At 51.5% G+C, this 23,367-nt stretch overlaps 2 long non-coding RNA genes across 2 annotated transcripts; one reads left to right on the top strand and one right to left on the bottom strand.

Moving 5' to 3' along the window:
• The first annotated feature begins 1,356 nt into the window (after positions 1-1,356).
• Positions 1,357-21,665, top strand: LOC107133668. The gene is made up of 3 exons (XR_001502367.2): positions 1,357-1,371; positions 15,602-15,612; positions 21,537-21,665. It is a non-coding gene; the product is annotated as an uncharacterized LOC107133668 (long non-coding RNA).
• On the bottom strand, positions 4,265-21,543 carry LOC125611753. Its single transcript, XR_007342005.1, has 3 exons — positions 12,916-21,543; positions 7,043-7,058; positions 4,265-6,261 (listed from the first exon to the last, which is right to left on the bottom strand). It is a non-coding gene; the product is annotated as an uncharacterized LOC125611753 (long non-coding RNA).
• Positions 21,666-23,367: the final 1,702 nt, after the last annotated feature.

Here is a 23,367-nt window from a genome sequence, read left to right as displayed (position 1 = left end):
TCTGTAACCTAAACCTGGAGCCAGAGAGAGAGCCATGGCTTCTGCCATCCTCTGTTTGTCATACAGACCTACCCTGTGCCATGTAGCAGGACAAGGACACCAGTTTCAGGAGGGCAGATCACTGGGCCATCTTGGAGGCCTGCTACCACAGGCTCCAGGAAAAATTAAGCACATGGATGGCCTAATGTTTTCAGTATCAAAAAGAGATTCATATTCCATTTCATTCCATGGCAGGGTTTGGGGATAAGTAAATACCCGCCTCCAAGTGAGGCAATTATTAAGTCCAGGAAAAACAAGAGATTGTACAGAGATGTAATTACAACACATTACTCAGCAGCAACCAGTGTATGCAAAGAAACATCTTGGACACACTTAACCATTATTCATGAGGATGGGAGGAAGCAGGACGAGTGTGCTATGTGTGCACACACATGTGTGCATGTATGTGTGCATCTGGGCTCCATGAGAGGACAAACTTTGACTCCCCACAGTGGGATGTCAACGAGCAATTTCTAAATCTGAAAAGGAAAAAAGCAGCAGCAACATTGCTATTCAGAAGTAAATACCAAAAGAACCATCCAGGAGGATGGGGAAAGCAGGGAGCCATGCAAGAGGGGCTGGATTCCATCCCAACCCCACAGAACTATCTGATCATCCAGACTGTGCATGTTTACGATTTTGTTTAGGAAAAAAATGAAATTTAAATCACCAAAAACAAAACCAAAAGCAAACAAGCTGCTCCCCACACCCATCTCCCTACAGCCTGGCAGAAGCCCAGGCAGCCGGGCCTCTTCCTGGGTCTGGGACCCCCAGTGTCCTCCTTCCCCTCCTGTAGGTGCCCTAGGTCTTTCTGCTCTGTCCTGGCCCTCAGCTTGTGCATCTGGCCTGCCACCACCTCTGGTTGCCCTCTGCAGGGCCTCACCACCTGCCTGCACTGGCCTCTGGTGTCAGAGGCTAAGGGGCTTGGTCCCCTGGCTGGGTTGGGGCAGAGCAGGCAGTGTCATCCTTCCATGCTGCTTGCCCACTACCTGCCTGCCACTCACCTGCATGCCAGTGCAGCCACCTCTGCTGTCATTAGCAATTGGCAAAACTCCACAAGTGGCCTGGCCAGGGGAGTGCAGTGGGCTTGGGCTGCTGATGGGGCAGGTGGGCCAGGCTGGGGAGCCCCTAAGTCACACAGGCCCCTGGTGGCACCCCTAGTTCCTCACCTCTCTGAGGGACTAGAGATTGAGCTGCTTTGGGCAAGAAAGGGGTGTCTGCAGCTGGGCACTGCACCTGGAGGGGAGGGTGCAGACACCCTCTCTTGCTCCCAAAACTATCACAGCTTTTTCTGGAGACACTGATTCTACCAGCCCACTGATTGGGAAAGAGGTACAGAAAGGTGAAATCACTTACCCCAGCACACAGGGCAGAAGCCAGAATTGGAACCCAGGTGTCCCCACCAGGACAGAGAGCTCCAGGCAAAGCCCTTCAGGCCCTCATCTGAGGAGGCACAAGAACAACTTTGGGTGCACAGAGGCTAGGGATCAAAGGGGCTCCCCTACAGCCTGAGTTGGACCTGGGGCCCAAAGGGTTGGTCCCAAGAGGCGTGTGGCTCTAGTGAGATGTTGAGGAAGGGACCAAGTGGCTCAGCTCCACCCCCTCAAGCAGCCCAGTGTCTGAGTAGGTGTGGGTTGGATTGAGGCTGGCCTAGGAGAGGTCATACAGGCCACGAGCCCAGGCTGTGAGAGCCCTGAGGGGTCCTGGGTAAGACCACGGGAAGCCAGTCCCTCCCAGACCCTAGGCAAGTTGGGGGGCTGGGAAGGAGCACAGAGGCTGGCAGGGGAACTGGAAATTCAATTTGGATGCGACTTGAATTATTAAGTGGTTCAAGAATATTCTTAGTCCTGAGAAGCTGTGGTCTGCAGATATGGACATCACCATGGTCTATTTATTAGGTTCTGCAGGAAGGAGCTGAGGTGCCACTACACTTAGCCCCCACCCCCCACCCACCCCTCTATTCAGGCCTTGTGTCTGGCTGTCCTCCCATCCCCAGGCCCAGCCAGTCCTGTGCACCCCACCCATGCACCCTGCTCCTTTGGTTTGCACCCTTGAGCACAACCCTGAGAGAAGGGTCTGGCTACCCAAATGTCCCTACCTGTGGCCTGCTGGCTAGACAGCCATCACCCCTGGCTCTGTGGTCTTTGCTTCTCCAGACAACAGCCTTCCTTACTGTGCCACGCCTGAGCCAACCCTTACCACCTGGGGTCTTCACAGTCTCAGGGAAGGTGGAACAGGTATTGTTCCAACCTGATGTCTGAGTTGTACCCAGGGCATTAGAGACAGGCAGTCAGATCCCAGAGAGCTATGCTCAGCTTCAACCCTAGGCTTTTGATTTCCCTGACCCATGGTCCTGATGGAGGTCTGATAGAGAAACATCTGGAAGAAGTTGGGAAGGCATCTGGTGGGGTCATCTGCTGTATTTCCAGTCTGGGCTTTCATGGGAATGCCAGGAAGTAGAGTGCAGTGGGGTGTGGAGTGGGGTGGGCAGCCAGCCAGGGCTTTGCCTACCTGGGACAGATGGCCTGGGGCACTCTGGCAGGGGTGCTGGGCACCAGCTCAGGACCTACACCTCGGCAGGTAGGTGAAATGACCTGAAAGTTTTCCCATGAGCACCCTGGGGAAGACAGAAATCTGGGACACTTCTGTTGTCTTTTTCAGCTATTCACTCCCAGCTCAGGTCCCCTGGAGCCCCTGTAGCTCCATGGGGCAACCCCCCGAGAGGGGGAATCCCATCTTTTGTGAGAGGAGGGGACCCCCCAAGAGGGAGAGCACAATGCTTCACGAGAGGAGGGGTGGCCCCATCCCCCTACAGAAGGGGCAACTTCTGAGGGGGAAGTCCTTTTCCTACAGAACCAGCACCCTTTGAGAGGGGAACTTAAATTTTAGTAAAGGGGCACCACTTTTCTTAGAAAGGGGCACCCCTCTAAATGAGAACTCAGTCTGTAGAAGCAGGGTACCCATCTGTACGGAGAGATGTTTTTGAGGATTGGCACTCCATTAGAGAAGTATCCAATTTTTACCAGAGGAAGGAAACCCCCATTTCCTACTGGAGGAGCACCCCTCCAAAACAGGCCACCATTTCTAAATGAGGGGCACACCATCCCCTAGTAGAGGGGCACCCCCTTTAACCCCATCCTTCATGGAGGAGCAGTACTCCTATCCCCTGAGAAGCTGCATGCTTCAAAGTGTGACATCATCCTTATTGTTTGGGAACCCCCAACCCAAATTAAAGGGCATCACTTGAGAAGGTGACCCAACCCCTGAGGAGGGGCACCCTATGCCCTAAAGAAGGGGCACACCTCAAAAGGGAAAACATAGCTCTCCAGGAAGTTGGGGGTGCATGACCCATTCTTAGAGTTGGGGTACCCTATGATATGGCCCCCCATCCCTCCAGGATTCTGGGCTCAACTATATCTAAAAGGGGGACCCCCTGAAAACTTGACCCTGCCCCTCAAGGAGGCAGGGCTCAGGCCCCCATCTGTAAGATGTGGGTCACACCAGAGAGGGACCACATACTAGAGAAGGGCTGCCTGAAACCCACAGAGCAGAACACCCCAAGATATGAACCACACCTCTAGGGAAAGTGGGGTGCTCACATCCCCTAGAGAAGGGACACCCCTGGCAAAAGGGAACCCATCCCTGGAGAAAAGACTTCTTTAAAATAGGGGGACACTGACAATAGAAGAGCAGCAACCACCCACTAAAAGTGGGATAACCCCTGAGAGGGGAGCCCCATCCCTAATGGGAGGTGTGACGCCCGGTCCCATTCCCCTAGAAGAGGGGCAACCCCTGAGAGGGGAACCCATATTTTCACAGGAGGGGTGCCCTTTGAGAGGGGAACTTAAATTACAATAAAGGGAACCCACTTTTCTAAGAAAGGGGCACCCCTCTAGATGAGGACTCAGTCTGTTAGAAGTGGGGTACCCCTCTGTAGGGAGACCTACTCCCTAGAGGAGGAACACCTGATCCTTTAGAGGATTGGCACCACATGAGAGAAGTATCCAATTTTTTCCAGAGAATGGGAGCTCCCATTTCCTACTAGAGGAGCACCCCTCAAGAGAGGGCCACCATTTCTAAATGAGGGGCACACCATCCCCTAGAACAGGGGCACCTTTTTGACTCCATCCTTCGTGTAGGAGCAATGCCCTTATCTCCTAGAGAAGCCGCATGCTTGGAAAGGTGACACCATCCTTATTTTTGGGAGNTTACCTGGACATTCTGGTCTGGGCTTAATGTGGCTTGGGAATAGACAAGGGCGTTTCAGGGACATGGTTTCTCACCATTCTCCCTTTCTTTAAGAAAGCACACCTCCCTCCTCTTCTCCATTGTTGGCCACATTCTTTCATCTTGATCTGGAACTGGGGAAACAGGGACCACAGGATCTGGCAGCCAGCCCCGCCTCTCCTCTGTCAATTCCACTCTCGAGCCTGGAGTCTGGGGTGCAAACTGGTACGTGAAAGACAGGGGATGAGGCAGGTCACCCACTATACCCTTCCTCTCAGTTGCCTCTTCAAACCATGCCAAGAGAGGAAGTGGCCAGACGGGGTGGGGGAAGGGCTGCCTTCCCACAGTAGAGATGAGGCTTGAGGCTATGCTTCTGGGTGAGGGTGGCAGAAGTGTCCTGGCTTTCTCGTGGTGGGTATGGGGCCTCAACTGCCTTCCATTTGGCATCCTCTGAACCCCTAGCAGCCCATGCCCACCCTTGGCCTCATTCCAGACTGAGGACAGACTTGTGGGTGCTGAAGCATGGCCACACCACCATGAACCCCTTCTGTGGCCCACTATGGCTGGTGGGGCGCCAGTTAAAAACGAACCCTGAAAGAAAAGACAGAGCAGGTGGAGGCAGGTTTATATTCAAAGGAGTGGACTGAGCAGGAAAGTTGTGGTGTTCACACAGCTTTGGGTCCATGGTGCACATGAACCTGAATCCTCTTCACATGCTCTAGGAGGGTGATTGCAGGCACTTTCTGGTCTGGAACTGGCCTTGGAAAGGTCTGTCTTATTGCTGGAGAAGGTAGCTTGCCACTGGCCATGCTGGGTGTTCCAATGGGCATGTCCAGGGTCCTCCTCTATGTTCCAATGGGCCTCTACCTGAGGTTGGGTGTGTGAGGTCCTCATAGCTGGAATGGGAAGCCAGCAGCCCAAGTGCTCATGGCACCCAGTTTACTCTGGCCCTAGCCCTATTTCTCCTGGGAGCCTCCAAGTCTGTCCTGGGGCCTTTGCTGTGGTCGTTAGGGGTCAGTAGGCTCTCCCAAACCTCTTTGGTGGCATGCTTTAGACCCTGTGCCTTCTGGCTCTTGGTAATGGCATGGAGAAAGGGCTACCATCAAATGCCAGAGCCAGCCCAGGAGACCCTATGAGGTCCCTGGAAGGCCTGAGGATGGGCCTGGCCAGAGCTTGACAGGACCACCCTGAACTCGGGTTGGCTATACCTGACTGTGAAGCTGGGCAGTACCAGGGGCCCATCTCGCAGTTCTCCAAGCAACTTAATAAGGCCAAGGAACAGTCACCAGAAAATGAAGGCAGAGGGGAAATGAGCACAGAGGATACACAGGACTTGAATGACTTGTCCCATCCAGCCCTGGACACCTTACACAGTCTTCCCTCAGGGAGTGAGGAGTGCCAGAAACAGGGTCTAGAACCCAGGCTGCCACTGTGGCCTGCACTGCTGCTTATCAACACCCTGGGCCTCACCTTCCTCGATCATACGGTGCGACCCAATACCTGCCTCCTGGTAAAACTGCCATCAGGCTTTGCTAACCCATTGACAGTCATTAAACAGGCCTGCTTTGTGACACCAAGGACAAGAACTACTGTGCTGCCTCACAGGTGAGGAAACAGAGGGCCAGCATGCATGAGATGGCTGTGAAGGGTCTCCAGAGGCCATGCCCTTTCTGTGGAACCCAGGCTGGGGTCCCTTGAAGATAAAATAGGCCATGAGAAGCTGGAGTAGCCCTGATGGGGACAGGACTTGGGCCAGATGTTTCTAGAGAGTTCCCACCAAGCCAGGAGTCCATCTCACTCTCCTCCCCCTTCAGGACCTCTCCTGTGTTCCCTGCCAGTCATGAGCCACAACACTGCAGCAGGGCGAGGCTGGGCCTCTGGAAGCACCACCTGTGGGCAGCTTAAGTGTCCCCTGGTGCTCAACTCTCTTGCCCTGGTACAGATGGCCTGGAGTGTCCCAGAGTCCTGCAAATGTTCTTGATAGTGGATGTCAGCCTAGAGGAGACAGAACTCGGTGACATGTGCTGGCTGGTTCTGAGCCAGACTCTGGACAAACCTACCTGCCCCACAGCCTGGGGAGGCTCTCACACCTCCCGCAGAGGCCCAGACTTCCAGATATTAGGAACAGCCACCACTGGTGTGTGGGTGACAGGGATGCCAAGAACCTCAGTGTTGAGGTCCTGACATGAAGGAAGAGTGTCCTAGGGTCCTCCCCACATGAGCAGCTCTGCCCAGCTTTACTGGGGACTTCACTCTCTTTGGAGGACTTCCAGCAGAACTAGTCTGTCCTTCCAACTAGTGTCACCTGTGACTCCTGCCATCTCTAGAAAGTTCAGCAAGGTTACCTTTTACCAGTGTGAAAGAGGGCTTGTGGGTTGCAGGTGGAGACTGGGACAACCCGGGTGGGGAGGAATATGAAACAGGGCTCAGTCCCAAGTGGGACTCTGGCCTCAAGAAGCCCCAGATCCTGGCTCAGATGGGTTTAGCTGACCTCTGGGGCCTCATGACTCATGGGCAGGAGCAGCTAATCTCCAGATGGCTCCTGCTTCAGTTAGTGGGGAAGTAGGTGGGGTGGGCGGTGGCCGTCTGGCAGGCAGCAGCCCAGCGTGGCAGGAGCACTTGCACCTGGCACTGGCAGGGCAGCAGCATCTATGATCAGGGGCCCACCAGAGCAGCAGGAGGGAGACCCAACTCCAAGACCCTCTCTCATACTATCTAGGAGGGCTGAGAGGCCAGTGGGCCCAGGAAGAAAATGTCGAGCCTATAGGACCCTCACCCATTCCAGCAGGTGGCTTGTCTCTGACGTGTGGGTTTAGGACTTGGTGGGCTCTTCTCCAGCTCAAGGCACATGACCCTGCCTATTCCTAGGTGGTCAAAGTACATTTCATGTGGCTGACCCCTCACCTACAAGAACAGAAGGCCACTCTGTGGTAAGCTGAGAAGAGGACAGAGGCCTGCCCGGCAGGTCTGGGCGAGCACAACCCAGAGTTCTAGGGCTGAGGGCCTCTGAGAGAATCTCCTTGTTTTTTTCTCATTATGCCACTGGGAAAGAATGGAAGAGGTAAGGCATCTTAGGGTTAACGACACACTCAGGTTTGACAGCCTATGTGCCTAAGACTCCAGCAACACCGTGGATGGGGAAAGAGCAAGGCTCTTGCTGGTGGACACCTACAAGCCCACTCATCCACCACCTCTTGGCACATCTGCCCCAGGAGCCTGTCCCTGGTGGTATGCAGGCTGCTGCTGCCACCTGGAGGCCATTCTGTACACCTGCAACGAGGCCAAGGCAGGACTGAGGCCCACTCAAGTATGTGTAGCCTGTGGCCCCTCTGCTGGGTGGCTACCTCCACCAGCTCAGCACAGGCTATAGGAAGGCAGGAAACATCAGACAGCAGGGAGGCTTCTGGGCCCTCTCCCCCTCCCCTCAGCAGTCTCCAGGGCTGGGCTGTGGAAGGCAGGGACTCAGGTGCAGACCATGTCCCCAGCTCCTCCCAAAGGCCCAAGGGCCTGGTAGCACACAAGGAACTGCTGCCTGTAGAAGGCAGATCTGAAGCCCTGCACACTGGCTCTGAGTCCCTGCAATGAGGTCTGCAATCTGAAAGCTTAACACAGACTGGCTCCTGGTTTTACACCTCTTTGGTCTGGCTGAGCTGCCTGAGCACATCAACGTCCTCTCTGCCCTGGGGCTTTTGCAAATACTGTTCCTGAGCCAGGATTTCTCTCTTCCTGAGGATGGCTTCTCTTGGGTTTTCACATTAGAGCTTCTGTGAAACACATATTAGTATGTGACTGGTGTCCCCTCATCATGACTATGAAGGTGAGCCATGGGCATTGTGTGCTCAGCTGCAGGCTGAGTTTCTTCTCAGCTGAGCCAANACCATTGTTAGAGGAAGGGCACCCTGTGAGAGGACCTTCCCCATCCCTCCAGGATTCCAGGCAAAACCATATCTAGAAAAGGGGAACCCCCCAAAAGCTTGATCCCATCCCTCAAGGAGGCAGGATGCAGGCCCCCATCCCTAAGATGTGGGTCATACCAGAGAGGGACCATATGCTATAGGAGGGCTGCCCAAATCCACAGAGCAGAACACCCCAAGAGATGCACCACATCTCTAGAGAAAGAGGCGTGCTCACATCCCCTAGAGAAGGGGCACCGCTGGCAAAAGGGAACCCATCCCTAGAGAAAAGGCTTCTTTAAAATAGGGGGACACTGACAATAGAAGAGCTTCAACCACCCACTAAAAGTGGGAAAACCCCTGAGAGGGGAGCTCCATCCCTCACGGGAGGAGGGGAACCCAACCCCATCCCTCTAGAGGAGGGCCAACCCCTGAGAGGGGGAGTCCCATCCCTCACAGGAAGAAGGGTGCCCCCATTCCCCTAAAGGAGGGGCAACCCCCCAAGGGGTGTACCTTGGGCTCAGCTGCTAACTTAGGTGTACTCTCTCCATAAGGCCCAGGCAAGTGTGGCCCATCCTCAGTGGGAAGGGGTCGCCAAAGGCACACCTACCCCTGGGCTTGGGTGGGAACACCACCTTGTTCCTGGCTCTCATGTGTGCGGTGCCTGCCCAGGCCTGTGGCAGTAGTGTAGCCCCTGTGAGCCTTGCCCAGGTCTGCATGAGCTAGTGACATGAAGTTTTAGAGGGAAGGCTCTGGGGGCTTCCACTATGACCCTGTTCTCATCACACCATTGGCAGGACTCCACAGGGAGCCTGGCCAAGAGCCTGGCCTGTGTACAGGTGCTCAGTGGGCTCAGAGGCACCACCTCTCCGCCTACCATCTTGGTCCTGGGCCCAGCCTGAGACTAGATTCCTTCACTTACTGGGAATTTCCTGCATGTCCAAGAGACTTCATGTGTATTTGCACATCTAGTGACCTCCAAACCTGTTGAGGAAAATTTAGAACAGTGGGAGCTGGTGCTCAGCTTCCTCAGAGGCTGCTGTAGAACTGTCCCAAAGGGGGTTCCTTGCTGCCTCCGGCCCATGGGGGCAGCTGAACTTAAGGTTGCTTGTGTGAATTTCCTGGGACACCAAATAAAACACAGACACACACTTTACCTTTAAACAAGCTTCAAGACAGCTCCTCCGCTCTTGGCCTCAAGTTCCCCAAATGGGTGAGCGAGGGATGTCACAAGAGGTTGGCCAGAGACAGAGAGTGAGCTCATTCAGAAGTGAGCTTTTATTGGGAGGACGCTCATTCTTAGAAAGATCCATCCCCAAAAAAAAAAAAAAAAAAACTGAAGAAGGGGTGGAGTTACAAGGGACATGTGAGTGTAATTCAACCCAAGGGCTGTAGGGAGCCATCTATGTCTGAAGACATGTCCTCAAACTTCCGGGACCGGGGCAATATCCAAGTCACTAAGAGATATAGTGACCATCACAGCCTCTCTACTCTGGGATGGAAGACATGAATCACTCAGAGCGGCTCCCCACAGTTCCTAACAACCAGTGCACACTGGCTTGAGAGGCCAGGAAGCTTGCCTGCACCTGGACACGACATACTGAGCTGTCACTTGGGCTTAGCACAAACCCATCACCCCAGCATATGGCTGAATCTCTTTCCCTCTCCTGTTTGGCCCACAGCCCAGCTGCTCTAGGATAGTGCGACAGGTTGCCAAGAGACCCAAGGAAATATCCACAGATGGTGTGCAAGACATGGGTGTATTTTTGATTTTGGTATCAGGAATTGAACCCAGAGACATTTTACCACTGAGCCATATCCCCAGCCCTTTTTTATATTTTATTTAGAGCTAGGGCCTCTTAAGTTTGCTGAGGCTGTCTTTGAACTCACGATCCTTCTGCCTCAGCCTCCTGAGCCTTATAGGTATGTGCCACTGTGCCCAGGGATATCAGTATATTGAAAGCTGCTCTTGGGGAAGGTCCAGGGCAGAAGGCAGGACAGGCAGCACCCACCCCTCCTGCAATTCCATCCTTTCCACACTTTGTCCAATGGCAGGTGGCTGGACAAGAGGAACTTGTCATCTCCCTGGTGCCAACACCAGGCCAGTCACCCAGGGAGAAGGGTTTGTGGTCAGGTCACAGCAGTGACGTCATTAGAGTGCTTCATATGCTTTGATACCTGCATGACCAGCATCCAAAGAAGCAGCTGTCTGGTGTGTGTGCAAGAAAGAAGATCCTCCTGATAACACTAGTCTGCCTATTTACCATGTGAACAGTCAATGTCCCTTGGGATGGCATTTACCTGGACATTCTGGTCTGGGCTTAATGTGGCTTGGGAATAGACAAGGGCGTTTCAGGGACATGGTTTCTCACCATTCTCCCTTTCTTTAAGAAAGCACACCTCCCTCCTCTTCTCCATTGTTGGCCACATTCTTTCATCTTGATCTGGAACTGGGGAAACAGGGACCACAGGATCTGGCAGCCAGCCCCGCCTCTCCTCTGTCAATTCCACTCTCGAGCCTGGAGTCTGGGGTGCAAACTGGTACGTGAAAGACAGGGGATGAGGCAGGTCACCCACTATACCCTTCCTCTCAGTTGCCTCTTCAAACCATGCCAAGAGAGGAAGTGGCCAGACGGGGTGGGGGAAGGGCTGCCTTCCCACAGTAGAGATGAGGCTTGAGGCTATGCTTCTGGGTGAGGGTGGCAGAAGTGTCCTGGCTTTCTCGTGGTGGGTATGGGGCCTCAACTGCCTTCCATTTGGCATCCTCTGAACCCCTAGCAGCCCATGCCCACCCTTGGCCTCATTCCAGACTGAGGACAGACTTGTGGGTGCTGAAGCATGGTCACACCACCATGAACCCCTTCTGTGGCCCACTATGGCTGGTGGGGCGCCAGTTAAAAACGAACCCTGAAAGAAAAGACAGAGCAGGTGGAGGCAGGTTTATATTCAAAGGAGTGGACTGAGCAGGAAAGTTGTGGTGTTCATACAGCTTTGGGTCCATGGTGCACATGAACCTGAATCCTCTTCACATGCTCTAGGAGGGTGATTGCAGGCACTTTCTGGTCTGGAACTGGCCTTGGAAAGGTCTGTCTTATTGCTGGAGAAGGTAGCTTGCCACTGGCCATGCTGGGTGTTCCAATGGGCATGTCCAGGGTCCTCCTCTATGTTCCAATGGGCCTCTACCTGAGGTTGGGTGTGTGAGGTCCTCATAGCTGGAATGGGAAGCCAGCAGCCCAAGTGCTCATGGCACCCAGTTTACTCTGGCCCTAGCCCTATTTCTCCTGGGAGCCTCCAAGTCTGTCCTGGGGCCTTTGCTGTGGTCGTTAGGGGTCAGTAGGCTCTCCCAAACCTCTTTGGTGGCATGCTTTAGACCCTGTGCCTTCTGGCTCTTGGTAATGGCATGGAGAAAGGGCTACCATCAAATGCCAGAGCCAGCCCAGGAGACCCTGGCTCATCAGAGAGCTGATCCCCTGACCCCTGAGCACCAGTTTAGGTGCTGGGTACCTGGCATAGCCACACCCTGGAGTTCCTGATGCCAGCATGAGCCTTCCTCAGCACTCACCCCCAGTGTTCCTGCAAGGGCCTCCAGCTGAGGGCTACTGGTGGAGCACTCTGCCATTAGAGCTGACATCAAATGATCCTCCAGACAACCTGGTACCCAGGTGCAGGAGGCTCAAGTAAGGGAGAAGCTGAGTGTTAGGCTAAGTAGCTTCTGAGGCACAGGCAGGAAATCTCAGGTAGAATCCTAGGAACTCTGCACCCTTCTGTCTACCTTCCTGCCTCCAGGGCCCAATATGTCCACACCAGGTTTCCCAGCAAGGGGCTCATGGACTTGCCCTCAGCCCAGGGCCATCTTGTCCTCAAACCACTGCTCTGTGACTCCAGCTCAGCTGACAAATGGTGAGAAGTGGAGGAGCATGTGCTGGACCCCGCCTGGCACAAGGACTCTGGGATCCAGAACCTGTGCAGCATCAGATCAGGCACACGGCTGCCTCCAGGCTCATCCTGTGGCCCATGGAGAGGCAGAGAGGCTTGTTGCTGTGGCTATGGCTCTTCAGGGCCTACAGCATGGAAAGGAGGTCAGAGCTGCAGGAACACATGCCCCTAGGCCCAGGTCAGCCACAGGGAGGCTCTGATGAGGTCCTTGGTGGTAGCAGGGAGTTCTTGGACTCCCAGCCCTAAGGCTCCTTCCCAGTGCCTGTCCCTGGGCAGGGTGGGCGAGTGCTGGCATCGGAGAGTCTGGGGTGCACACATGCAAGTGCATGCAGTGCCTCTGACCTGGCAGACTAGGGTGAAGGCCCAGGCCAGTCATCATTCCCAGGACAGTTCCAGAACCTCCCATCAGAGGATGCATCTCCCTCAGCCTGCAGGAGCTGAATCTGGAAAATGGGGAGAAAACTTGCAAAAACCGTATTTTCTTGGTGAAGGGCTGAGGCAAGCCCCTTCCTCTTTAAAATGCAGTCACAAGCCAGGAAAGGAAAGGGACCTCTCCTGGATGATACTGTACCTAAGCCAAGCCATCTGCTCAGACAGCCCTGAGTGTGCCCAAGGCCCCCATCTGACCTGACAACAAGGGCTTTGATATGAGCAGCAGCTCACCTGGGACCACAGCACTGGTAAGTAGAGGAGTGGGCCAGGGCACACAGGGCCACCCTGGCAGCAGGCTGTGACCAGGACTCAGCTATTAGCTTCCTTCTGCTTCCTCCCTACTGGGAACTTGGACATGTGTGTGTCACCTCCACACTTTCCTCTGGACGGGAGAGGATGGGCCCAGTGTGGGTCACATTGTCCTGGGAAGGGTCTGGACCGCCATGTCCTCCAGATGTTTATGGAGTGAGTGCTCCACACAGGTGCCTCTGCCGGAGGAAAGGACACATGGGGTCTTTGCTCTCAGAATGTGCTGTGCAATAGAAGAGCCAAAGTGTTAATGTCACCTCCCCTGTGCATGCTGCAGGGCCAGAATAGGGAGGTGCAGGGGTGAGAAAGGGTGTGGATGCAGTCACAGGCAGGAGCAGTGGTCCAAAGTCTGGCACCTGGGATGGCATAGGGGTGACTGGGGGACATAACCTACAATAATCTACGTGAGTGTGGCAGCAGCACAGAGGTGGAGATGGAACAGGCAATCATAGCACAGGGAGGAGTCAGGGGCCCCAGGGATTGCAAGCCACAGGCTGGGATGCACCACCCAGGGCTATATGGAGAGAGGCACCAGAGAACACCAGGTGTGCTTTACTCCAGGCCAGGATTCAGGGACACAGAGGTGTCCGGGAGGTAGCTGACCCATCCTTCCCATCCCCAGGACCATTCCAGGCACCTGCTGGCTGGGCCCAGTCTGTCCGGGCCTCCCTACCTTCTCCTTGTGCAGGGCGCTCTTCTCCAGCATGTCTACCTGTAGGAGTTTCTTGGCCACTCCAGTGCAGGGCAGCTTTGTGAGGACGCCAATGTAGCAGGCCACCCCAAAGCTTGGCGGTAGGCAGAGGAGGGTGAACTGGGGCAGTGGAGTTGGGCAGCACTAAGCCATGCAGCCTGGAGGTGGTCCCAGGATGGGGGATGAACAGCGTCTCACCATCTGCAGACCAGCAGAGAACTCAGGGCCCAGACTCCAAGACCCTCTGTGCCCTGACTTCAGGGTGAGATTGGGGCAGGCCCAGCAGCCTAATCGGCATGCTCACACCACTTCACCCTGTTCTTTCTTTCATTTTCTGGCAATTTCCCTCTTCCTCTCCCCTTTGCTGCTACCCTCAGGCCTATGCATATGTTCCCATGGCCTGGGTGCCCATGCCCAGGAGCAGCCAGCTGGTCCCAGGACTAGCATCCAGGTCAACATGAGTTTACCCTTTGGTTTTGGGGCCATGGAGTCCAAGGGCAGTGGCCAGGATGACCATCAACCTAAGCACCCTCCTGGGCCAAGGTACCTGCATCTGCAGGAAATGGCACTCCTGTCTGATTATGGACAGAGGACAGACTGTCCAGCTCAGGGACGGTGGTGAGGGGGCTCCCTGAGCTCAAGCCCTATGACTTTTCACAATGGCCAGGTTGGCACTGGACCATAGTCCTGGAGATGGGCCAATGTACGGTGCTGTGGGGAAGAGAAGGGGTATGTAGTAAAGGCGGGGTGAAAGGGGGGCTCTTCTCTGGGTGGGGGATCTGTCCTGTGGTCTCACTGCCGATGATGAAAATGAGTCCAGAAAGGAGCCATCAAAGCCTGGATGGCAGCAGAAGCTCTTGCATGGGGTCAGACATGCCCTCTTCTGGTCTTTCCCAGTGCCCACTCTGACCTTTCCTTTTGGGAGAGCAAGATTACCTCAATGGTGGAACACCCCCATTTTCACCCAGAAATAGGACCTTCAGAGCCACAGGGAATCACAGTCAGCTAAGCTGACCCTCACTCCTCAGGTTGGGCTTGTGGGGCAGAAAAAAGGGGAACTGCCACAGGGGTCCAGCTTTTAGAAAATCCTCTTCTTTTCTGACTATGAGTAGTAGTGGCTTTCAGGGGGTCTTCCCTCCCCCAGGCAAAAGCAGAGGGTCCACTTCCTGCCCCTGGGAGGAAGTACCTGTCTGGGGCATGAGTCCTGGCTCCTTCTCTTACAGCAACTGTACCAAATCCACCAGAAAGGGCAACTCTCGGAAGGCCAAAAAGGCCTGTCACATAGGAGGCCATCAGGCTACCCATTCAGCTCTCTTCATACACCACCTGCCACCAGGCATGCAGGTCAGCAGGAGCCCGAGGCCACCAGCTTCCTGCCTCCATTTGCTCGGCCCTATTGCTCAGTTCACCATCAATAACCAACCTCCCCTCTCTGTCCCACCCATGGCTCCCTTCTCTGCCTCACCCAGAGGTGGGGTGTGCAAGATAACCTTCCGTGCAAATGGCGGTGAGGACTGAATGCAATGTCATTTTGTAACAGGGGTTGACTTAATGCTTTGACTATATACCTTATTGCCTTGAAACTTACATTTTTTTCTTTTTCCAAAACTTCTTTTCCCTGACCTTTATCCTCCTTGACCTCTCTTCCCTAATCTCATTTTTCTCTGAGTCACCTCTTTAAAAAACCCCTATTTCCCATGATGGGCAGAATCACTGGCTCTGGGACAGGAGTCCCTTGGGTTTCTCCTTTGCAAGCAAAGCAATAAAACATCTTCCTTTTTCTCAAGACTTTGTCTTTGTTATTGGATTGACATTGAGGATGAGGACTGAGCTTCCGGTTACAATTTCAAAGGTGCCCACCTGGGACCTGGTGTGTATGATGCCCAACCACTCTTCCCAGGAGCTCTTCTAAGGGCAGTGGCTAGCCTCACCCCTGCTTGCCCCTTGCCCTTCTGGGGCTCCTTGTAAGTCAACCCTGGCTCCTCCACCATATGCAAGGCCACTGGAGGCTCAAAGACAAGGCCCAGGAAGGCACTAGCACAAAGGCAGCCTTGCGTGGACACAGGGAGGGGAGGGGAAAACCAGGTCTCCTGGAGGCCGTAACAGTGAGGTGTCAACACTGGCTTTATGAAAAGACCTCTGATCATCTAGAAAGGTGGGCGTGCCCTCAGAGCTAGGAAATCAGAGAAAATAGGGGTTTCCAGGGACAGGAGAACTTGGAGACACTGAGGGAGGAGGGGAGTGCACACTGGTGTGGAGCTGCGGGGACAGGAGATAACTGACTGAAGGCCCTTGCACATGCTGCCAGGAGGTGAGGAGGACAGAGGGTCCAGATGGCCCAGGCTTTCTGGAATGGCTGGCAACTACCCAGAGAGCTTTTAAAGTTCAGCTCCCTTATTTAGGGCTCCTTTTCTCTGGCAAACAGACTGTTTTAAAACCCAAAAGACCCTACCCCACAATGGAAGAGGGTGTCTGGTTATAGCCTGGTAGAGCATATAGGTCAACCTCTGCCTAGAGCACATGGAGAGTGGAGTCTCTTAACCGTGTCTTTTCATTAGTCTCTCTGGCCTGGGCTACTTTGCAGGCTGGTCTGTTTCATTCCCCACCAGGGGGCACAGTGACATCTGAAATAGGCTCCTCTTATGTCATGGGCATGGGAAATGAGAGGGGGCTTTCCTTTCTTGCTCACTGGTTTTTGGAGCTTGTGTGGAGAAATTATAATTTAAGCAACCACCATCAACCTATGGGGACACAGGATGCCCCTTTTGTCCCTGTGGAAAATCATCTGTAGATTTCAGCAGCCCAACCTGCTTGGGTTCACTAAGAATCACTTTCTCTTGTCTACCATTAGAGTGGACCCTCCGCATTTTGGGTTATTTTCAGGTAAGGTTCTTACCATGTTACTGATAAAATGGCCAAGAGATAAATCCCAACCCTCTAGGCTAACAGAGAAGTCAGTTCTCTTGGGTGTGTTCAGTTGCCAACCCAGCCTCAAAAGAGGAGTAGAAATTGTGATTTAGGAGCTATCACCAAGAGATCTGGAGGATTCAATAACAAAAACGGGGGTGGGGGAGGTATGGGGTTCTAGAGAATGTATGTATAGTAGGACCCTGGGACTTCCAGCCTCCAGGACTGTTTATAAGGCACCTGGTCTGAGGCATTCTGCTATAGTAGCCCAAATGGACTAAGACAAGGGTGCAGGGGGCCACTCCTGGACTTGTTGGATGAGGAGGCTCACTAGAAGAAGCAAGTCTAAACTGGGTCCTAAGAGAGAATTGGGAGCTGGCCAGGCACAGCATGGGGTGTAAGGGAGTCAAAGCTGATCTGAATGGGATATGGGTGTGGGGAATGGGGTGTGGGAAGGATAGTAGTGGTGGGAGTCCAGCCTACAGGGTCATACCAAGCAGAGAACAGATCACAAAGGGCCTTCAAGCTACTGTCAATAAGTGTGAACTTGATTTACCTGAGGTCACAAAAAGGACACTGAAGTACTGTAAAGAGGACTTATGGTGACATGATCTCACTTTTATTTTTTTCAGGCAATCACTGTCCTAGCCCTGGGCACCAAGAAGAAAGACTCGGGATGGGGAGCCCATGACAATTCGGCTGGCTTAGTAACCTACAGAAGCAGAGATGGTGACACAAACAGGAAAGGGGCCAAAGGGAGGCAGACAAGAAGGCAGATTCCAGCAAGACTGAAAAAGCTGAAAATATTGAGCTGACATCAGACAGAATGTGAGGGGAAGGGGAGAATCCAGGAAGGGACAGAGATTTCCAGCTTGGGCACCTCTGGGTGTGTGCTGCCTGTCACTGAGACTATGAGACCCCAAAGCTGACAACCAGACTTGGAGGTAAACATCAGACTTGGTTCTTAGCAGTCATAGAATTCCCTTAGTCTTTATATTTTTATTTTTTCCCCCTTCAAACACTTCTCACTTGTTAATGAAATTCTAGGAAAGGCGGGCTGGGGTTGTGGTTTAGTAGTAGAGCGCTTGCCCGGCACTGAGCCAGGTCCTGGGTTCGGACCCCAGAACCGCAAAGAAGGAGAAAAGGAAAGAAAGAAAATTCTACTACTTTGCTCCAGGTCTTCAGCCCCTGCCTGTCCCTCCGGGTTACCTCGGGCTCCGGGAAGCTGAACCATCAAGGAGGCACAGGCGCTGACACTGTCCCCTTTCACGAAGGACACCCCAAGCTCCACGAGAAGGCGGGGTCCCACTGGGATGCCTCAGTGTCAGTGTCCACCAGGAGGCTTGCCCCCTGGAAGGAAAGACATCAGCCCAGCCCGGGGCCCAGCGTGGACCATGTTCCCTGTCGAGCACTGGAGTAGCGCTCTCCCATACGCCTAGGAACGGGCCTGCCCCTGCCAACAGCGGGGCAGGAGGGCCACCAGGCTTGCAAGGGGTGGTACAGCCCCGTTCCTCCCCGCCTCCCCGCCCCACACCTCCCGTGGCCGCTGCCTGAGTCGGCTTGGGTCGCACTCGTAAGCCCTGCAGCAAGGCACTGCAGAACCTCATTTCCCAGCAGAGTCTTGCAGGCTGCAAGGCTTCACCCAGCGAGCGAGAACATGTGTGCAGTAGGAGTCTTGGACGTCCAGATCAGTGTTGCCTCTTACCCCATGCTCCTCAATGTAATGGACATTTATTTACTCGGTGCTCTCTGTGCCTGGCGCTGTGCTAGGACCTGAGTAGCAGATTCCTCGCGTTGCTTCACCAGGGACAGAGAGAGGGGTGAATAAATAGTGAGGCTGCAGCGGGCTGGGGTCATGGATCAGCGGTAAAGCATTTGCCTAGCATGTATGAAGCCCTGGGTTCGATCCTCAGCACCACATAAATTCAATAAATAAATGAAGGTATGGCATCCAACTACAACTAAAATAGTGCAGCTGCAACTAGTGCTGACTGAAAATAATACCCCTGAGCTGGCTTTGGGTTGGGAAGGGCCTCATGTAGAGGTGATATTTAGAGGCGACCTGAAGGGTGAGTTTGAGAGAGCAGAGGGAACAGCGGGTCCTGAGATAGGAAAGAGGCTGATGTATGTGAGTCACCGAAAGGCAGCCAGTGAGACTGAAGTATTGCATTTTAAGCCATAGCAATTTAACTCTTATTCTATTCTGAGAAGTCAGAAAGGTATATGCATAAGTCATGTAGTCTGAATACAGATTTCAAGAGGACAGGACGATAAAGAACGCTGCATTAGACTGGACTAACTAGCTTCAGGTTTGGGAAAGACTTCCTATAGCACCAACAACCAACAGCGCCTTGAAAGCAGGGCAAGTTCTCTTTGGGGAGAGGGCGTGTCCCATTTCTTGAGCACCCCGCCCCATGCCAGGCACTGTGCTGCTGTTTACCTACTCTAATTTCTCACCACAGAACTGGGAGGCATTTAGTATGTGAGAAAATGGAGGCTAAAAAGAATCAAGTGTCTTTTCCAAGCTGGCAAACAAGAGAGCCAAGTCCTGACTATGCTTAGGTCCATCTGGGCTGAGTTGTGTCAGCCTGGTTGTGTTAAAGTTAGGGTTCTGAGGAAGTAGCTGTCCTCGGGGATAAGGATCCATGGTGTCTCGGGGTACAGGTAGTGATAGGGAAGGAATACTGACCTTGGTGGGGCCATGTGAAGGGAAAGACAGCACACTGCAGACTGTGGAGCCCCCAAGCAAAAGCAGCCTCAAGAGCAGAGAGGGCTGTTGCATCACAGGGCCCTCCCCAGCTGGCTCTCGGAAGCACTCCACCGGCTGAGAAGGAAGCAGGCTCCGTGTCCCTACAGGGAAGGTATGAGTTTTATTAGCATTTTCTCTTAGGAGAAAGCACTCTTTCTTGTTTTTCCAACTAGAAATCCCAGGATTCCGAATGCTTGAGCATATGTTTAGTGAACTTGAAGGGGTCAGAACATTGCAGAACACGATGTGAGTGCCAATTGCTGCTTGAACCACTGGTGCCCAGCTCCAGGCCTCAGGGCTTATGTCCCATGGAGCACTCTGCATGTACTTTGACACGGCATCCTCACTCGGTGCTTCTGGCATCACATCAGAGATGCTTTCCATATGCACACTGGGGCAAGCAGGCATGCCAGAACTTGGGCAAGTTTGGCTGGGCCTTTTAAACTGATGTTTTGCTCACAGTGCTCATCAGTGGAAGTTTGTTTTTTAAGTCAAAATTGCCTTAACATCTAGGAACAGCTGAAGGATCCCATGACTGTCTCCCTTAACAAGTGGCAAAATCTCCTAAGTGTTAAGGATGGAAAGGGCTTGAGGGCAATGACTTGAAGTTCTATTTCTTTCATTGCCTTTATTTCCTGTTACCAGGAAGTCTTCTCCATCCTACAGCCTGACTCACTGAGTTCATTCTTACTCCTTGGTAGCTGGGGCTTTGCTGTTTCAGTGATGTCCCTTTAAGCAGAAGATACCCCTCCCATGGCTGAGTCTTAAGCTTTTTCTACTGTGGACAAGCTGTTCTGCTGTTGTTCTGTCAAGTGGAAGTTTACCATCTCACATTCTAGAGTGTGCTCTTCACTTCTGAACCATCCACTTCATGAATACCTCTGCAAGGATATTTCCACAAAACCCCACATCTGTCCTCATAGCCTAGCTGAAGTCTACATGCCATACACAGTAGCATGGCCCCCAAAGAGAGGGATCCTTTAGCAGCAGAACTGAATTTTATCAAAATAACATTAAAAGTATAATGAAATTTACCTATGCTACCCAGTGTATTTTTGTATAAATCATGCTAAATATGATAGTTAAGGCTTTGAAAGCATAGCATACAAGTAAAACATCTTATTTAAAAACAATTCATAACAGTGAAGAAAAAATGCTCAGGCCAAAGGGAGGAAAAAAGTCTTCACACCAAGGATTTACTTGACACCGGATTCCACCTATGAAGGTGTGGCAGTGAGGAACAGATTGGGTCTGAGTGCCACTGCTGGTCCTGGCAAGGTGCACTCCCACTCCCAGGCATCTAAGGCCAAAGTACTCCTGCTCCTACGTGTCACGCTTCTAGTAGGAGCGGGTGGGGTTCTGCATAGTCTGGAATGTTCATCACAACTCACTAAATGCAAGCATATGTTCTGTGAAAGGAGCTACAACCTGAGGTCTGTCACTGCACTTCCTTCAGCAAACACTGTGAGAATCATTCATGGAAATGGAGTGCATTGTTTCTTCTGCACCTGCCTTTGGAGGTGTGCACACGGCCTGTGCCAGGCCACCTTTTTTTTTTTTTTTTCAGTGCTATAGGTTAAACCTATGGCCTTGTGAGGCAAGCACTCTACAACTGAGCTGTGCCCTTTGCCCTAGTTTTATATTTCTGTAGTTCAAAAGTACACAGGCCAGATTTCAAATTGATTGGGTCCCTAATTTATGTGGAATGCAAATGAAACACATGGCCTCCATTGTGCAGATGGCTGCTGTCTTGATCTCACTGCAAATGGATGCTGAGCTGTGAGAAACAGGAATTTATCTGGAGGTCCAGGATATCAAAGTGGGTTTCAAAAAAAGAAAAAACTTACAATGAAAAACACTGCACATGATCGAGGCAAGTTATTTTCCCTTTTTCAGAAATGGAACTGGTTTTGTACTTGCTTGGAGGCTCAGTGGTTTATGGAATGGTTGAGAATCAAAGAAAGGACCAAGAATGTACATACCCAGTGCTTACTCCTCATGGCATCTCAAAGAGCCTACCTCTGATCCAAGCTAACATTGAAAATTTTCATTTAGAATCTCAAAATATGAGAACTGCAAGGTGCTTTGGCTGTTAGTCTACTTCAGTTTATTCACAGGGGAACCAAAACCTTAGCAGTATCCCAAGTCCTGTGCTCTTCACAGAGTTGTTGGCTCTGATGCTTTGGAATCTGGCAGTGACTTACAGTGGGGTCTGGGTTGGCTTTTGTTCTGGTGGCCTTAAGGCATGTGCAGATGCCCTGGCTTTCCTCGTATTAGTGAGAAGACAAAGAGTGTGGTGCTTTTTTCACATCTTGAAACCCAAGAAATATGAGCACAGTACTCAGAACTTAAGATTCTCTTCTGTGTGTGCAGAATAGAATAGGGAAGAAAAGAGACCAACAACCCTGCATTCTGCCTCTGTGTGGCAATGTGAGGAAGCACAAGGAAGAGGCTGCAGGCCTGACAGAGGTCATTGCTGGGAGCGACCCCTATTGTAACTCTTCATTTCTGGTGATCCTTGAATGAACAGGAAGGTGGTTGATTACTATTTTCAAGTAACTGATCTTCTCATTACTTAATATTCATAACTTAACATGAAAGTTCTGGAATCTGCATGTGTTCCAGAAACAGCGTGGCTCTCAAAAAATCCATCGATCAGCACTGTGACCATCTGTGCAGAAATCAGAGCCTCTGGGCTCAAGTAAGTCTCCAGACCCAAAGCCTGAAGTTCTAGCCCACGCACAGCTCAGAAGCGGCTTAGCAGAATCATCTATCAGAACCTCTATAGAACTCTAGACTGCACACCGCTCAAAACACAGGTCACATGGCTGCTAGCTATCCACAGCACAAGGCCATTACCCAGCTCCCCCCACATCAGCAGCGCTGGAAACAGACCATCTCCAACTTGGAAAACCTTCATCACCATTTTGTGGTGGGTGTGGCTATCAGATCCTATAGCCATTTAGCAGGTGATGTATTGTTGATATTGGGATCTGTTAACATTGTCTTTACCCACAAAAGAGAGATCTTGGAACCCTATAAGAACACTACAAATCTATAGAGTAAAAACAATAACACACCAGATCCACAGAGTTGGAAAGGAAGACACATGAGCAACATGAAAAGACAAGGGAAGAAAGTACCACCAACAAATCAAGAAAATACAACATTAGAAGAAATGGTAGCTATAGCAGAAAAAATGACAGAGAAAGATTTCAGGATATACATGGTTAAAATGTTTTTGGATCTCAAAGAAGATGTAAGAGAACAATTACAGGCAGTGAAATATCACTTTGACAATAAGCTACATAAACAAATCTAAGAAGCAAAAGATCACCTCAACAAGGAGATAGAGGTTATACAAAAAAAAAAATCTTTGAAATTAAAGAAATAATAAACCAAATGAAAAACGCAAATGAAAGCAACACCAACAGAGTAGCCCACTTAGGAGATAGGACATCAGACAATGAAGATTAAATAAATAATCTTGAAAAGAAAGTAGACCACACAGCGAAAATGATAAGAATCCACGAGCAGAATATTCAAGAAATATGGGCTAGCATAAAAAAGAGCAAATTTAAGTTATTGGGAAACAGAAAGGCATAGAGGTCCAAACCAAAGGAATGAACAATCTATTCAATGAAATAATATCAGAAAACTTTCCAAACATGAAGAATGAATTGGAAATGCAAATTCAAAAAGCCTACAGGATGCCAGATGTACAAAATCACAACAGACACTTACCAAGGCACATTATAATGAAAATGCCCAACATACAGAATAAGGAGAGAATTTTAAAAGCCACAAGAGAAAGGAATCAGATTGCATATAAGGGAAAACCAATTAAGATAATGTCAGATTTTTCAACACAGACCCTGAAAGCTAGAAGATCCTGGAACAACATATATCAAGCTCTGAAAGATAATGGATGCCAACCAAGAATCTTGTATCCAGCAAAATTAAACTTTATATTTGAAGATGAAATAAAAACCTTCCACAATAAACAAAAAATAAAAGAATTTATAGCTAGAAAACGGGCACTACAAAACATCCTTGGTAAAACATTTCATGAAGAGGAAATGCAAAACAGTAATGAAAATCATCAGAGGGTAGGTAGTACAGTAAAGGAAAAACTAATCGAAGAGGAACACTAATTCAAGTTAAATAACAAAAATAAACAAATA

This window comes from Marmota marmota, unplaced genomic scaffold, assembly GCF_001458135.2.
Source record: "Marmota marmota marmota unplaced genomic scaffold, marMar, whole genome shotgun sequence".
NCBI lineage: Eukaryota > Metazoa > Chordata > Mammalia > Rodentia > Sciuridae > Marmota > Marmota marmota.
Note: the sequence above shows the minus strand (reverse complement) of the source record. Positions and strands in the feature narration are given on the sequence as shown.